Source organism: Dermacentor silvarum, chromosome 8 (assembly GCF_013339745.2).
Source record: "Dermacentor silvarum isolate Dsil-2018 chromosome 8, BIME_Dsil_1.4, whole genome shotgun sequence".
NCBI lineage: Eukaryota > Metazoa > Arthropoda > Arachnida > Ixodida > Ixodidae > Dermacentor > Dermacentor silvarum.
The window spans coordinates 48,367,005-48,384,701 of record NC_051161.1 but is presented as its reverse complement, the minus strand read 5'-3'; the positions used below and the strand labels follow the sequence as shown (position 1 = coordinate 48,384,701).

The window sequence follows — 17,697 nt, the reverse complement described above, 5'->3', positions numbered from 1 at the left end:
AATGCAGGCAGAGATAACAAAAGAACGGAGAAATCACGGGAGCTACGAAAAAAAAAGGAATATCGTCGAGATAAATCGGGAGGCACGAAGAAAAGATAAGCGACGAGTCTTGATTCAATGCGAGGCTAATGTTTTGTTCAGGCGCGCGTAATTCAAGCGGCGAAGACGACGGGCCCGCCATTATAGTATAAGGCCTTTTCCTTTCGTACATATATCTACCACGGGGAGAAATTTGAAGACAAGGAGCCACACTATAGGGGCACGAAACGGGAAATTAGGCGTCCCGTGGAAAAAAAAAATAGAGGGTGGCGCTTCTGATGCTTTGTGTTCAGCCTCTCACGGACGATGGCTCCTTGGAGGACTTTGGCGCGAGCGTTCTTTCGATGTGGACGAGAAATCGCGGGAGCCATATATGCAAATGAGAAGAAACCAGAGAGGGGCGAGAAGCAAAAGGCCTTTTGTGTTCCGGTGTTCAGGCAGAGGCTGTGTGCGTATAGTCTTGGAAGTATAATGCGTCGAGAAACGTATAATAATCGTGTTTGTCACGAGCGCGTATGCATACGCGATTAACAGTGTAGCTATCGCGCCTTCAACCACGGTCCAGGGGGCGTCCGCGTCGCCGTTAGAGTGAAAAATGAACATGGTTTGGTTGTTCGGTCGCGATATTGTGCTACCGTTAACAAAAGAAAGAAAAATCCTGTCGTGAGGGCCGCCATCGCTCCCGAGACAAAACCCCAGCTAGTCTTTCTCATGGTGATTAGAAACGGTGCCACGGATTGGGGCGATCGATGTAACATGATCGCCGGTCTGTGGCGTTGTTTATCTTCCGTGCCAAAAAAAAAAAGCTTCATGCTTGAATGAATGCCGTGTTCCTTGAGTTCAACCGTGTTACCTGACCTCTTATGACTGAGCTTCTGCTGCGCTTTTTCGGGACCCTGGTATCGAGCTGCATCCTCATAGAGATTCATGAGAGATCCACGAGATCCACGAATTGGCTCTGCACGATCATGTTTATATGCGCAGTGAACACTTTACGTGTGCGCGCACATAGATTCTTGTAACTCTCCACTTTACTTCATTCCCGCTCACCCTTCCCCATTGAAAGGTATCAAACTAGGAACAAGTTGGTGAACATATTTTCCGTACTTATTCTCTCTCTCCATGACTGGATGACGAAGCGTTGGATGACGAAGCGTTGTGTGCGCGTGCGCACATTAACTCTTTCTTATCCTGCTCATCTGTACTCAATTATCTCTCCCGACTCCACTATCCTCCTCTCCTCGAATGTAGGTATAGTGAATTGGCCTCGCACCTGATTACCTTACCAGCCTTACCTTTGCCCCGTCCCCTTCTCTCTTTCTACAATGTTGCCATAACTTTAGCAACGCTTCCAGTAGCAGGTCAAGAGGCGTTGTTCCTTAGTTCTAATAGGAAGAGCCCGCGCAGGTGCAATGCGAAAGGGAAAGAGGGAAAGGAGTGACCGCGATGAATGCCTATAAGAGGAGTGGAATTTCAATACACAAAATCTGCCTCTATACGCATATTAACATTCTAAAGCATCCAATATATCGGAAGCCCGTCGAAAGAGCGTCATTCAAAGCCCTCAAAGTGTGGAAGCCCTTTTCGAGGACGTCACAAAGCCGTCAAGATTTCTGTAAACAGTGAATAAATTTCCCCGCACGTCCGCGGCGCTGACGTTGGCGGTGAGTCTCTCTATGGTAAATTATTTTTTACGTCGATTTAGCTTTGCGAGATGTTGGAATTGATGTTTGCCAAGTAGACATCCTAACTCATATTCCTTATATCTAAATACAACAGAGAGAGAGAGAGAGAGAGAGAGAGAGAGAGAGAGAGATAGAGAGAGAGAGAGAGAGAGAGAGCGCACGAGCGCGGAAGCAAGAGATAGTATGTGCCCAGTGTGCGTGCTCAAGCAACTGAAAAAAAAAACGAAAAAAAAAACGGGTTCAATCATGCATCTGCGTTTGATGCTCCTCTTGCCTAATTTGATATTCCTTTCAGAACGAACAAGCTAACAAAAGAGTTCGAAAGTTGTGGCCCGATATGACGCATGATTTTGCATGAAAAATGCGGTGACCGTCGAAGGGTGTATGCGAAAACCGTACGCCGGGAAAAAACCCGCTTCCAGTCGACTGAGCAGGTTGCGTATGGTGGCAGGAAGGTAAACATTCAAGCGGCGACTCACAAGCGGCGACTCACAATCGCCGAGACTGTTTACACGCATTTTCGGGAGTGCCCCTTTATTCTACGTAAGGTCACAGTACAAGTTATTCATATCGCAGGGCGGAGGAAGGTGGGACAAAGCGATTAGCAGGCGCCTTCCGGAAGTCCATGCATAAATGAGGTAAACAATGCAACCAAGCAAAAGTGACCGTGGAAGAAAAACAAAAGAAGTCGGCGGATGTTTCCTGAGATATATGCTTTCGGCGAAACGCGGGAACTGGCATACAAACGCGCAACACAGGAAGGGATTTCCAATGAGGTTACGCACAGTCAAAAAAAAAAAAAAAAAATGCGGCTATTAATTGAGAATTAGTAAGCGTTTTGTAAGAGACCGTAAATAGATTCGAGAATTTTGCAGAACGCTACTTGCTTTATTATAGGATAATTTGTATACGTGGTAAGATAAGCTTATTTCCCAACACCATGCAGTGCGGCGAAAGATAGAATTGAATTCCGACCACGTGATATTAGGCTTGCGCACACAAAACCAGCGATAGACACCATTATTTGCGTATTGTGTAGGTTCCGCTGGAAATTTAACATTTGTTCCGGCATACCACTATACATTCGTCACAATCACTGCATAAGCACCAATTCTCCTAATTCAATGCAACTGGGGGCGAGAATTTCCAGCTATACCCCTAAATTTTAAAAACTGACTAATCTTCTGAAAATTCGAGGTTTTTCCTGACGATAAAAAACCTGTGATTGGTTAGCCTGAGCCATAGCCTTCGATGCGCTGCATGGAACTAGTCAGACGGAGTAGAGCAAAGATATTGTCAAATTAGACTCGGTAAAACAAATGTCTATGAGTTTAGTCGCGAACTCGACCTCAGCGCTAGTTGTGGTTGTAGTGATCACGTTCGAGATGCGGACGTTATTTTCGCAATGTTGCTATCCGGCATTTTGCTAAACCTGAGTTGCGCTGACAGTTGTCTGAACCAACTTAGCAGAGCGCTAGCGAACGCCGCAATGTAGTGTAAACGCATCGAAGCTAAGTTGGAACGAACTACAACCGCGGGGTAACTTAAATGAACTGACTTCGTTAAACTCAATGAATTAATGAATATAACTACTGGAAACGACTCTTCGGCACGTGCCATTAGGCTAAACCGAGTTCATGCCCATAACTCCACATTAAGTTGGAACACGCAATCTTTTACGCACGCACGCACGCACGAAGTGCTGTCTACGAACTGAAGGGTTTAATTGAGATCACGTGATTAAACACACAGCGTACACTTTAAGCTAGAAAGAAAGAGAGAGTCACCACAGGGTTTCTGTTGAAGTCGTCTAGTATTAAAAGAGCGAGGAAGGGACGACTGGTAAGACAGGAACATTGAGAGAAGGTAATTGGGGTTGGTTAACTAAAAAAAAGAGAGAGAGAGAGAGAGTGAGATCACTAGGTGTCTAACAGATGAAGAAAGGCTGGAGCGAAACAGTTGATAAAGCTTCCGAATAAAAAGAAGAGGAAAACAGCTCGGAAAACTCACGTGACAAGAAAACACGTGTCGGAGAGAAAGGAAGAGAAAATAAGAAAAAAAAGAAGATAGAGATGAACTACAGTAAACTGAAAGTTGAGTTGAAGGCGCACACGTGGCCAGAAAATCGAAGAGAAGCACGCCACCGAAGGACCCACGAGAAAGAAGGGAAGTCTTGGGGAAGAAGAAGGGAGATAGGGCAGAGGCGAGAGTGTAGATGCTTCGCAGGGAAGAAGGGCGGAAGAAAGTGCGGAAGGGATGGGTGGAGGGACAAGACAGATTCTTCCGTAGGGAGCATTTATCATCTGGCGAGTCGGAGGATGGGTAGCGAGGAGGGGGGGGGGGGAGGGAGGGAGGAGGATGCCGGCGGCGCGATTCAGCGCCAATTACACGGCCAGACAGTCAGACACTGGCAGGTTGTGCCAAGAGAGAGAGAGAGAGAGAGAGAGATCGGGAGTGAGCGAAGAGAGGAGAGCGAGACAGATGGGAGAATGATTCGGCTAACGCCGGCCGAAAGCTACCGTAGGGAGAAAGCCCTGTGCAAAGAGGGGGTGCCGACCGAGGGTCGAGAAAGGGTTTGAGAGCAGGACGCTGCGCCAGGTAAGTAAATATCACGGCCGGCCCTTTCTGGGGGAGGACGTACGCGCAGCGAACAAGGCACGCGAGCTTGTTCCGAGCGAAGGACGGCGAGGAGAAGAAGCAGGAGTAAGTAAGAAAGGAAGGAAGAGATAAGAAAACAGGGAGGGTAAGGGTAAGGAGCGATAGCGCTGACTCTGAGGAGAGAGCGAGGGGTTGGACGACGACGACAGAGCGTTCCTTGTAGGAGGGGAAGAAGAAAAGAGGAAGCAGCTAACGCTGCTATTAATTATTCATGCAGCCAATCAGGTCCCGATGGTGCGGAAGCGGCCGCTTTGATGAACTAGGTCTCGCAAGTCCCCGCTGTTCCTTGTTTCTCGGTCTCTTTCTTTTCTGGCGTGGCAAAAGCAGCACGGTTCTATGTTTTTCCTTTTCCGTTTTTCGCGTGCATTCCTCGTGCTGTTGCGAAGCACAGGGAACACCATTTTCGCCCGCCGTATTTTCGCCCTCATCGTGCTTTCCAAACATCTAACGAATACAATTTTGCAGAGATTCCTCTGATTCTGAAGAGAGTCTGAGAACTGGTGTTTTATTTGCACACACATGGGATTTTACACGTATCTTCAGACAGCGTGGCTGATTTCAATCGGCTGTAGGCGATGAATTCAGTAATTTGGAAGTATGCGACGAATACGAATTGTTGCATCGGATGTCACGCCTCACGACCCGTTAGTTTCTGAGAATGACGATGAACGGGTAGCCTCAAAACCTTTTGGAGTATACTTGGAGAATGCTGGAACACGTGCCCTATGAAACTTCATACTCCGATTTATTGTATATCTCAACGTGATTGCGCAATATAGTTACGTCTGCCTTTTATGCCACAAAAACCGACCGACCGACTGCGACTCTTTCCTTCCTTCCTTCCTTGACTTGACTGACCATTCTTAACACATTTAGGTCAAGTATTATGGAAACGAAGTATTTCCTGCAGCCACTCATCCAGACCTGAGATGGTGAAAGTTCCCCAAAGGTCGCTTTTCTAACTCGCCCTTCAATGGTCACGAGTGAGTATGGTTGGAGAAGTGGTGGAAGCGTGCTCAAAGCTCTCACCCAAGACCAAAGGCTCTGCGCAGACGTGCTTGAGTGAAGAAAGAAAATACGAAAACGTTTTATGCGGCTTGTCATAAAATACGTCTACTTTAGTCCGGAAGAAACCGTTTTGCTCACGTGCCTTCTCGTGGACAAGCTATTTGTCTCCAGAGATGCTCCGCGGCAGAACCTTCATCGGAAGCCTGCGCTATACTCAAGGTCCCAGACGGTTCTTGAAAGCCGTTACAACTGAAAACTTTTAAAACTGCGGCCCCCGTCAACGGCGTCCGAGCGGCCTTTCTCGCTGATTCAGTCATCCGTGAAACGCGATGCGATGGCTCCTTTTGCAGCGAGCACAGTCGAACGACCTGGACAGAACGTATTCAATCGCACGCGAGAACTGCATAGGCCACTTACGAAAAGGACACGCGCCTTACTTCTGAAAGCAGAATAACACGTACGAAGGATTCGGATTTCGTAAAGCGAGCTGAGCAGAAACTTCTAAATTGCACGTCGTTTGTCATGACTCACACTCATGGTGTTTTTCTTTCCAGCCAAAAATAGGTAACATGTGTTGCGCGAAGAAGCTGGCGACAGCCGCATGCGAAATGTAAATCCAGTGTTTAGCCGCACCTCCTCGTGCCCCCTGTTATCAATGTGGCACCAGTGTGTGTGTATATGGTTCAAGTTAATATGCCACAGAAGTTGAAGCTACTGCTTTCATGCCTCGTGAATTCACACCGTTGTTTTCCTGTTTGGCTTATGTCATCTGGGCTACCCGCCATAACCTGTGTATAACGTGTGCGATGGACTCACTCACTCACTCACTCACTCACTCACTCACTCACCTCAACTCACTCACTCACTCACTCACTCACTCACTCACTCATCACTCACTCACTCACCACTCACTCACTCACTCACTCACTCACTCACTCACTCACTCACTCACTCACTCACTCACTCACTCACTCACTCACTCACTCACTCACTCACTCACTCACTCACTCACTCACTCACTCACTCACTCACTCACTCACTCACTCACTCACTCACTCACTCACTCACTCACTCACTCAACTCACTCACTCACTCACTCACTCACTCACTCACTCACTCACTCACTCACTCACTACCACTCACTCACTCACTCACTCACTCACTCACTCACTCACTCACTCCACTCACTCACTCACTCACTCACTCACTCACTCCACTCACTCACTCACTCACTCACCACTCACTCACTCACTCACTCACTCACTCACTCACTCACTCACTCACTCACTCAAATCCTAGCCATGTAAGTGTTTGCAGCACCATTCCAGCACTCCAGCTAACAATGCCGCCGCCATGGCTGTTACGCGTGCTTGCTTAAACGGGAGCTTTGCTCCGTTGTTGTTGAGCACTGCGCAACAACCAGCGTATACAAACGCATTTTCGAATTAATTTATAGTCTTGTAACATATAGTTACCGCCTCAGCCGCAATTTAGATAGATACGTAGATAGATAGAGAGATACATAGAAAGCGAAGAAAACGTGGCACTTTGTTGCGACATCCGTGGGGCGTCTCATTGTTGTTGCGCCGCTGGTATCACCCTTTCTGTCCCTGCATCATCCGAAGAGGAAAGATGAGCAGAAGAAGAAAGGCGTAGACAGGAAAGGGGCGGTATATAAGAAGAGCCAGCGGACGAGTAACGTCGAGGTAGTACCGGCTCTGGTTCCTCTTTTACTGCCAGTAGAGCTCGTGGCCCCCGAAACGCCCTCCAGGGGACGGCGATGGCATCGATTGCGCCCCCCTTAGAGCGCGCCTTTGCCACACAGCACTTCCCGTTTTGGAGAATGGCAAAGCAAGGGAATGGGAAAGGAAAGGAAAAGGGAGAAAAATAGAAAGTGAAAGAAGCAAACGATGGAGGAGGTTAGAAGAAAACTTCTGGAGTGGAGATGACGCCTTGAAAGTGGAAGCCAGAGACACTACCATAGCATGGCCATCGAAGCGGTATATACGATTATGTATAGGTTCTAAGAACAAAGGGTGGACTGCGCAAGTCCCATTACTGCTGCCGCGTCGACCATCCGCGAGCCTTGCACGTGCTATAACCAAGTCGCGCTGCGCGTGTACTTGGCAGGCTTTGAGTGCACGAGCAACGCTTGCAGGGGGCGGGCGCGGTAACAGTGTGGTAGTAGCGGCACGCTAAAACTCTGTAATATCTATGACAGAGCAGAGTTTAACCACGCCATCAAAGTGCACGACTACTCTAAAAAATTGAACGAAACGTGCGACAGGCATTGAAAAACACGTTGACGGTGACAAAAAAATATGAGACTCAAAAAGCAAAGTGCACCCACCACGACGCTAAAACGCTCTAATTTTTATTTGAGCCCAGAGTGAGCGTACGCAAATAAAGTGTTCGAGGACTCTCAAATACTGAAGTAAACATGGGATAAACATTCAGAAACGTGCTAACGGTGGCAACAAAAATAAAAAAATAAAAAAAATGGAGACCTAAAATGCGATGCTGACAGGACACTAAAACTCACTAATCTCCACTTTAGCTCGAACTGAACAGAAACTACTAGCGTGTACGAGGACTCTAGAATATTGAATTAAACGTGAGAAAAGCACTGAGAAACACGTTAACAGCGCTAAGGAAGGCTAACCCCAAGACGCAAAGTGAACAGGACTGGCGCTAGTTTTTTTGTGTCTCGTCTTCTTTAGCGCCGTTAACATGTTTCACAACGCCATTAACGAAGTGATCGCTCAGGTTTTATTAATAAGACAAGAAGTTACACTCACAAGGGGTCTTGCCAACAATCATTTCGTTCTCAGGATGTATAAAGCGGCAGCCAGCACTGCCGCTCCAGGAGTTATATTACAACTATATACGTGGAAACAAACCGTAAGGAACAGTACTGTTCTTTCAGAGGCGGTGGCCATCCTTCGCTTTGCCCCCCCCCCCCCCCCCTCTTTAAGCCCCTTTTCCTCCTCACTTCTGTATTCGATTCCCGAGAGCAAACAGCGGTTACCACGAAAGAAGAGGCACAGAATTAAAGCGAAAAAAAAAAGAAAAGAAAAAACAGTAACGAAGAAAGGGGAGGTCACAGCCACATCTTGGACACGACGGTGACGCGGTCTTCAAACGTCCCTTCTGCCCGATTCTCTGTGCACACTTTTGAACGATTACATTTCGTCTGCAAGGTATACCATCTCGCCTCTCGAAGTCTCTTTCTCTTCGTTTTACTTTAAACATTTGCTTTCCTTACTACGGGCAGCGCTCGGAGCCTTTCTTGAACAACTCTATTTCGCCCCGGGAACAAACAGCGTCTTGCAATTCGGCATCGAGGTATATACTTTTTCTCATCTTGCGTCTCTCGCGCTTTCTGTGTCTGCGGAAACGCCTTTCTTCTTCCTCTTCCTTTTTTTTTTCGCATTCGAATTCGCTTCGTGTTGACAGGCACTTTGCTTGCGGTAAACGTTAGGAATCAATTGCACTTTTCGAAACTGGTATTTGCAAACCGCACCAGAACAGCGCACTTATAGAGAAACTGGAGACGGGTTCTAATCTAACGAATACAAACTAGTACGTTCTAGGTTTGGTAGCTCTTTCTCTATCAGTTTCAGAGTATCGGAGAGTTGGTTACCAGAACTATTTTACGTGCGTTACAACTGAAAAAGAAATCCCTTGCTCGAAGCAACTGTGGGTTCTGCTGACCCTGCATTACGCAGCTCTTGCTCTCGAAATGCATGAGCTACGTTTACATGAACCGGACTAAGTCGGATTGAGTCGGCCTATCGGGCCAAAGACTGGACCTTGCGTTCACGTAAGCGCTCGCGGGTCGGGCTGAGCAAGCCTGGAATCGAAATTTGTCAACCCGCGTGCAAGGAGTGCGTTGACACGCTCAACCGCCCGCCTTGGCAAGATGCATGCAAACGCCGGTGGGTCGGGCTGGGTCAGATCGACTTCTGAATCGACCCACTAGTGCCGAATTCACGTACACGAAGATAGAGACACAGAGGTGGAGCTGAACGCCACAGCGCTCTCTGCGTCTGTGCGTTTCGCGCTATTCCACTTAGCGAAGCAACGGTGATATCCAGTCGCGGCTACGAACGACAAGAATCTCGGATTTACCAAAAACTAATCTTGAAGGCCATGCTTTTGTGTACTGCAGATGCCGGAAATGATTGTGGGAGCCTGAAAAACGTCATGCCGCCATGAACACTTGTACGAACGCGCTCAATAATTCACTCTTTCACCGAGTTTTAAAAGTTGGGGGAAGTTTGTTACGATTATCGTATTACGCGTGTTTTAACTATTGCGCGTGTTTTAACTAAAAAAATATTGTTAGCAACAACGTACTGTCAGATAAGAATTAGATAAGTGTTGCTGGGAGGAACGCCAAGCTTGAAAACCTCGACCCGGTACCAACACATATTTTCGAAATTGCGCAAACGCAACCGTCCCAGCCGTGTCGCACGTAAAATGGTCAAACTGAGGAAGTATACGAGGTTTGCGAAACGATTTTAATTGGATGCTATAAAGTTGGTGGAGAAGTGCTGGCGTCATCGATATTATCAGCGACGTCACGACGCAGAGACAAATTTTCTGATGCACTCGCGTAGCGATAGCGTCGGGTACGGCGACGTTGCCCATAAGCCACGAAACAAAATTAAAAAAATAAGAAGCAAATCTGCACGCATTAAAAAAATTCTGTGCTTGTATGTGGCTACCGCAGCAATCTTAGGAACAGACAGTGCCAATTTATAATGACGTCATAACGCATCCACCCTTCCGAGATATAGAAATTGGTTCGTCGAAAAAATATTATAGAGAATTATTAAGGGCGCTCTGACGCTCGCATGCATTGTTTTTTTTTCAGGGCTGGAAGGGCTTGGACCTTCATTTTAAGAAAGTCAAGAATGCCTTGTCGGTACGCCTCCTCTGAAGCTCATAACGCGTAACGCCAAAAATTATTTCGGTGTTTAAGAACGATTCAAAGCAGGAGAAATATTGCCGCGCCTCTCAGCTATGGTTTCACAACGTCCTACACAGCGACGTCGATTTGCCTCGTCGACAAATGTACAGGAACGCTGTTTCTTCTCAACCTTCCACGCTGCGGGCTCGAGCAATATGTCACATCCCCGAGATTATGACAGCGCTCACCTCGCAAAGCGACCGAGGAAGAGATAAAACAGCCCGAATCGAGTCAGATACACGTCGACTTTAGCTTTGTCCCGTATACTCCGGCGAGTGCCAGCAATCGCTTCTCGATTTGAACCGACCGTTACGAATTCCCGCGGCGTCGAGTGTTGAAATTTGGCTGCCGCCGGCGCGCGCCAGCGGCCTCGGAACAAAAGAACGAGAACGAGAAGGACAAACAGGGAGAATGAAAGAAGGAAGAAGAAGAAAGAAAGAAAGAAAGAAAGAAAAAGAAAGAAAGAAAGAAAGAAAGAAAGAAAGAAAGAAAGAAAGAAAGAAGAAAGGAGAAATGACGAGAGAATTTATTCGCCCAACGAAAGGCGACACTTTCTCTACCGCGCTGCCCGCTCGTTCGTTCTTTTTCAAGTGGTTACGCAACAGGGCAATATATCGAGATGCGAAATACCTCTAGACGGATATAACCCCCCACGGCGGCGGCGGTGAGATTGCATTTGCAATCGAGCCGCGCGCGGCAGTATGGGACGACGCGAGAATCGAATCGGGCTTCACGCGTTCGGCCTTTCGTACACACTCGACCGTTCAACGCGTTTTGCAATGCTTGTTTATTTTATTTTATCTATTTGTTCGATACTGCGCACCACAATGGGTCCGAGTAGGAGAGGGCAAACATAGATGTGTGCAGCCCCTGTTACAAAACGGTAATGAAGTTTGTAACTAGCCGCTACATTTCAAATGTTGAAACAGTTCTCTTCTTTGTCTCTTACTTTCTTTGTTTCTTTCTTTCTGTCTTTCTCACCTATCCGATTCTTTGTCTCTCGTCATTCAGCCGAAGAACGCGAAATATGGCGGGATTGGTGCGTTGTTTCTTGTTGTATAGCCTGTAGGCGTTAGCACTTTAGAAATAATAACTCGGAATATATGTGAAGCGAAGTTATCGTGAAACGATTAATTAAATGCTGTAAGACTGCTCATCATCTGCGCAGCGCTTCGCAGCTTAGCGATTACGCGGGTGCCTGGAGGACTAGGAGACCCCTCCTCCACCCTACCCACGTGACTCACGCAACAGCGGATGACACTGCCTCCGGGATCAGCCCACTTTTCTCGGCGATAAACCAATCGAGCTGACGCGCCACATCTCGGGATAAGAAGGCATAAAAGATTCGCTTCAATAATTGGAATTGAGTGCTTGAAGACGTACTAATTACATCTGTGAGGATATTTAGGTACCGTTTGTTGTTTCATTGGGTAATTTCGTAGAGGCGGTCACCGGCACTGGCGGATCCGAAAGGCGACTTCCTCCCCTAGAAATGCCGGCACTTCAGCGCTGACAGTACTGAGCATGCAATCTGAGCGTGAGGCCATGTAATCCGCAGGGCGGATAACCGGTGGTCTATTAGAGTTACAAAACAAGCACCAATAGAAGAGAAGCCCAGTCGAGGACGGCAGTGTACTAAGGTGGTGTTATAATGGCTGGCGCTCGCTGGGAAAGGCCTCCGTACCGCGTTAATAAATTTGAATTAGGCTGACGACGATGAACCGATCTCGCAATCATCTACAATACACCACCCCAACCAGAGCAGCACTCACGTAAAGAAACGTCGCAAAGTACGACCGGTGCTGCCTTAACGAAGCTCCTTTGATTATTTTGGCAAAGGACCCTGCAGGGGGAGGGGGCGGGGCATTCCACGTTGAACACAAGTTCCCTACTAGGTGGTGTCGTGAGACCGCAAGAACGCGTAGAGGCAATCGAACGGTCAAGCAAACGAACGTCAGCAACGGAAGGGGAACAAAAAAAAAAAATGTTAAGGGAGGTAAAGACAAACAAACGGGCTAGACGTATTCAAGAAACACGGGGGGCGTGTATTGAAGGTTGGTGGCGTGACGAGAGAGCGTTGGACAAGGGAAGCGCAGGGCGTGGACCGACGGACTCCCCGAACAATGGACAGGTGGGCAGAGAACACAGGTTCGAGGGTAGAAGCGACAGGGCGCGCCGGCCTCAACGATACGCGCGCGTCTCAGCTCTCTGACGCATCGTCTTTTAGTGAGGGCTGGGAAGCAGGAGGAGGGAAACAAGGAGGAGGAGGAGGAAGAAGAAGAGGCAAGGTGCGTGAGTGCCGAACTGAGCACGTCACGGGTACCTTCCTTCGCTTTAACTGCGTTGGAAGAAAAGACGAGAGGTGTAGGGCTGGCAACAGTAAGGCCTAATGTGGACAACTTTCCACGCCCGCTTTCGGTCCCCAGCACGAGGGATATGAGGGAATCGAGGGAGGCTTGATCTATTGTTCGGTACAAACTACACGAAGCCAAAAGACAATGAAGTCAGGGAAAGCACAGAGAATGTTAACTTATGTTTCATTCGAAATGTAGAAATAACCGAGAAAACAATAGAAACGAAAACGGACGAAAAGACAACTTATGAACTTCGGCAAATGCCATTCGCCGAAGACGGAAGGGGGCGAATGACGTCACTTGCGGGAGGGCACGTACCTCCAGTCCAGTTCGAGCGGTTGGTTGGTGCAGCTGGTAAGCTCCACGTCAGCCGGGTCGTGGCTCCCGGGGCGAGCCCGGTAGGCGGGGTACAGGGGGTCACCCGGGTAGCCGGTCTCGGTGAACACGCCATACCGGTAGTGAGCCCACTCCCGCACGAACACCCGGTCTGCGAGCACCAGAGGGCGCAAGTGTTAGTTGTCGCTGTGAATGAATCTGCGGTGGAGAATGGCAAGAAACTTCTACTGGGATACTGAAGAGTCATCAGTATTCCAGTAGAAGTTTTTTTTTTGCCATTCATACTTTCCTGTCACTTTACCTCCCTCTCTCCACTTTGCCCAGCGTATGGTAGCAAACCGGAACTTCCCCTCTAGTTAACCTCCCCGCCTTTCTTCTGTCTCCCTCTCTTTTTGCCATTCTACGTCATTTTTTGCCATTCTTACGTCATCAGTGATGACGTAAAGAAATCCTAAGGCTATAGCACCACTTTCGAGACATCCGTCCTTATATCTGCTGCGAAGTACGCTGGCATTCTAGTTTACAGCTTTCTGAAGAGCGATGCTCTAAAGATAACCTTAACTGGAACGCCACTGCACTTTCTAACTGATTTTAGGGACGGCCGTCTCGAACGTGGTGCTAGCAATCGAATTTCTGGCAAGCAGACATGACTTCCCTAATGATCGGCTTTAATTTCGCAATAGCAACATATATATGCCCTAAAGCAAATAATTAGAAAGCTTACTAGTGAACCCATTTTATCAGGCAGCTGCGATTTGTCTTGCAAGTGCGCTTCTTCAAGACAGTTGAGGCACGTAGAGGGAAAACACGAACAGCTGTGACGTTGGGGTAAGAGGAGGTTGGAGAGCAAGCACTTGCTTTAGTGATGCTGATTTATAGTTCACGAATGGGCCTCCTGTAGTTCATTGTAACTCTAAAGGGCATTTGCAAACGTCTTGATCGGGAGGTGTACTTGATCATGTCTTTACAAGATGTGTAGACGTGTTAAACGTAAGACGTTACGTTTCCTATATTGCTCAGTATGCATACACCGGCACCTACAATTCTACCTGCACTCCATGTGAGACCAACAGCGTTACGGTATTGAGAGTATAGCTGCGTTTACGTGAACGTGGCGCGGACTTATCGCACTTCTTATCGCATAACAGTAGTGGTATGCGACAGCGTTTACAGCCGGAACCAGTTTGCACATACCGCGAATTGAACAATGTGATGCATAGGCTGTCCCAGCTAAACTTAGCCAAACGGTTCATTGAAAAAAAAATGTTATTAAGACAACACAGTGCAAGATACAATTTTCAGACATACAGTGTTCGGTTGTCAAAACGCTGACTACCGAACGCCGAAGGTCTTATAATCGTATCTTACACCGTGTTCTCTAAATCTTATCTTTTTTTCGCTGAACAGCGTGGCTAACGTTTGCTGGGACACGCGGTACAGCTGATTGTACAATTCAGTGCATCGTCACCTGTCGTTCTACCTCTCCCTTTTACTGTGTCTCCCCCTTCTCCTTAGCCAGGTGAAGTTCGCCTTACCCAGGTGCAGGCTAGATGCATGCACTCCCTACAGACCTCTGCTCATCTATCTCCATCAAAACCCCCTCCTCATAGGAACGCATTTGCTGCGGGATGACAACCAGCGAAGCAGCCAGCGTTGGTTGCTTAGCCACCGGCTCACAAAGTGCGCGGCATCGAACACTGACCTGGCGGTCCGTACTTGCTGGCCGCGGGGCCGCCTTCTTCGAGCAGCTGCCAAGAAACCCGCGCTGATGGCGAGCCGCTTGGCGGCCTGCCCGCAGCCGGCGTGCTGCACGGTGAACGGGTTGTCGCCGAAGGGCCCACCCTGGGGCTCGAGCCGCAGGTCGGCGTCCCGGTGCAGCTGCCAGCCCGCGCGGGTCACCACGGGCGTCGGGGCTCGCGCCCACGTCTCCTTGGGACCCCACGACTTGGGCACGAGCACGATCACTTCCTCAAGGAAGGCCCGGTTCCGCGTCGACTGGAACAGGCTGATGGACGCGTTCCGGAGAAGGGCCTACGCGAGACAGCCGACGGAGAAAAAAAATGCAGAGCGTTTAATGGAAGGTGAACCTGCAACACAGAAACACGCAGGGCTTCCTCTAAAAAAATCTTTGGACTGTAATGTACATTGTATACGAGCAACGAAGTCAAGGCGGCTCATATATTCGGACAAGCAGGAAAATCAAGATTTCAAGTTGTGTTCTAATTTTTATTTTATTTTTACTTTCTTTAAAGATTATGGGGTTTTACGTGCCAAAACCACGGTCTGATTATGAGGCACACCGTAGTAGGGGGACTCCGGAATAATTTGGTCCGCCTGGGGTTATTTACATGGCACCTAAATCTAAACACACGGGTGTTTTCGTATTTCGCCCACATCGAAATTCGGCCGCCGTGGCCGGGAGTCGATCCCGAGACCTCGTGGTTAGTAGCCCTACACCATAGCCACTAAGCAACCACGGCGGGTTTGACTTTCATTTGCCTTCCTTCTTACAGAGCCTTAATTCTCTCCTCTCGTCGCCTCTCTTGCAGATTAGCATGTAGGCGAATAGCTCTATACACCGGCAAATCTCTCTGCTTTTAAATGAATAGCTCCCTATCTCACTACTGCAGATCTGTAATTGAAATGATGTTGTCATGTTGCAGTCATGGTGAAGAACCAGACGGTGACAAAACTTTGCGTTAAGACTAACTCTTTATTGGGAGAAGCACTTGTGCTCAAAAAGACAAGCACTGGTAATCACAACGACCGCGGCGAGTACAGTATTCGGCCATCGAATGTGATCTCACAGCTCTCACAGCTATCACAGTACATTCCAGAATAATGGCACGTGCTCACTAACGTTCGAGAGTGTATATACCTCAGCATTCGCGTAGCGCGCTTAATCTGATTAGATAAGACTCTTTCGTTACAGGATCTGCGACAACATTCAGGAATTTTGTAATACAGTAATTGTCCGTGATAACAGTAACCGTCAAAAAAAAAAAAAAACGAAACAATGCATACGCACCACAATATTGTTACGCGTTGCTGATGCCCAATGCTATTTACAATTTATTTACACGGAAGGCCAACGGAGACGAAGATGGCGACGCTATATCAAGGGGGAACACGTCGTCTTCCTCCTCTTCAGTGTGGCGGCTGTTTCGTATCATCACCCCCGCCAGTAGAAGCACCGTCCCGGTGCTTAAGCTACGCATCCTTGGTTAAAGGTGTGTGGTATGGCTTTAGTCTCGCCACGTGAACGATGTCACTTGCAGCTGACGACGACGCTGAGGGATCGGCGGGGATAATTTCCTATGTGACATCGGTAACTTGTCGCACCACACGGTAAGGGCCAGTATAACGCGACAGCAGCTTTTCAGAAAAGGCGCACACGGTGGATGGATGACCAGAGAAGCACCAGAGAACCCGGGGAAAAGCGCACGTCACGATGGTGGCAATCATAGAGGCGTCTCTGATGCTCCTGTGAGGCCTTGAGACGGGTGCGGGCGAGCTGCCGCGCGTGGTCGGCGCGTGCGACCGCGTCGCAGGCGTATTCAGTGGCTGAACGTGCGGGAGAGGGCAGCAAGGTGTCCAAGGGCAACGCGGGTCCTAGGCCAATGGTGAATAGCCGGCGGTGTCGTGACACGATGAATTATACGCGAACGTCACATATGGTAAATGAAGATCCCAGTCGTGGTGGTCGGCCGCAACGTACTTTGAAAGCATATCGGTGATGGTCCGGTTGAGGCGCTCCGTGAGGCCGTCGGTCTGTGGGTGGTAGGACGTGCTGAATTTGTGCTTTGTCCAGCAGGAGCGGAGGATGTCCGCGACGACTGCCGAGAGAAAGCTACGGTTGTGGTCAGGGAGTAATTGGCGCGGAGCACCGTGCACTAAAATGATGTCGTATAGAATAGAAAGTCAGCGACGTCAGTAGCGCAACTTGTCGGAAGGGCTCTTGTGATTGCGTGCCGCGTAGCGTAATCGTTAGAGACGGCGACCCATTTATTTCCGGAGCCTGAGAGAGGAAACGGCCCAAGAAGGTCTAGACCAACGCAGAAAGAAGGTTCGGGTGGGACGTCGATTGGCTGGAGACATCCAGGTGGAAGCGCGCAGGGCTTCTTCCGGCACTGACAGGGTTCACAAGCGGCAAGATAACGCCGCACGGAGCGGACGAGAAGCGACGCATACACAGCCGTATGTGCCCGAGACGCCCAAGTGCCCAGCCAAGGGAGGATCGTGAAGTTGGCGGAGGACAGTCGAACGTAGGTGTGATGGGATGAAGAGCAGAAGGTCAGGGACATGGGGAGCAAAATTTCTGCGGTATAATGTCCCCTCCTTGAGGCGAAACATCCGGAGAGAGGCATCCCGAGGCGTTGACTCCAGCCGGTCGATGAGGGCTCGTAACGAAGGATCGCGGCGTTGCTCGTTGCCGATTTGAAGCAACTGGGACACAGAGAAAACGGAAGCGATGGCGTCCGCATCTGCCGGTTCTTCCACTGGGTAGCGGGACAAACAATCTGCATCCTGGTGCAAGCGTCCCGTCTTATATACCACGGAGAAGGCACATTCTTGCAGGTGTAAAGCCCAGCGAGCGAGTCGTCCCGTGGGGTCCTTGAGCGAGGATAGCCAGCAGAGAGCG

The 17,697-nt window shown here is 48.9% G+C and overlaps 1 protein-coding gene across 1 annotated transcript in view; it reads right to left on the bottom strand.

The window, feature by feature from the left end:
* Positions 1-13,170, bottom strand: part of LOC119462114 (calcium-activated chloride channel regulator 2) — a 91,992-nt gene extending 78,822 nt beyond the window's left edge. The window contains exon 1 of the mRNA XM_049671859.1: positions 13,038-13,170. The gene's annotated coding sequence lies outside the window, so the exon portion shown is untranslated. The remainder of the gene's footprint in view (positions 1-13,037) is intronic.
* Between the last annotated feature and the right edge of the window lie 4,527 nt (positions 13,171-17,697).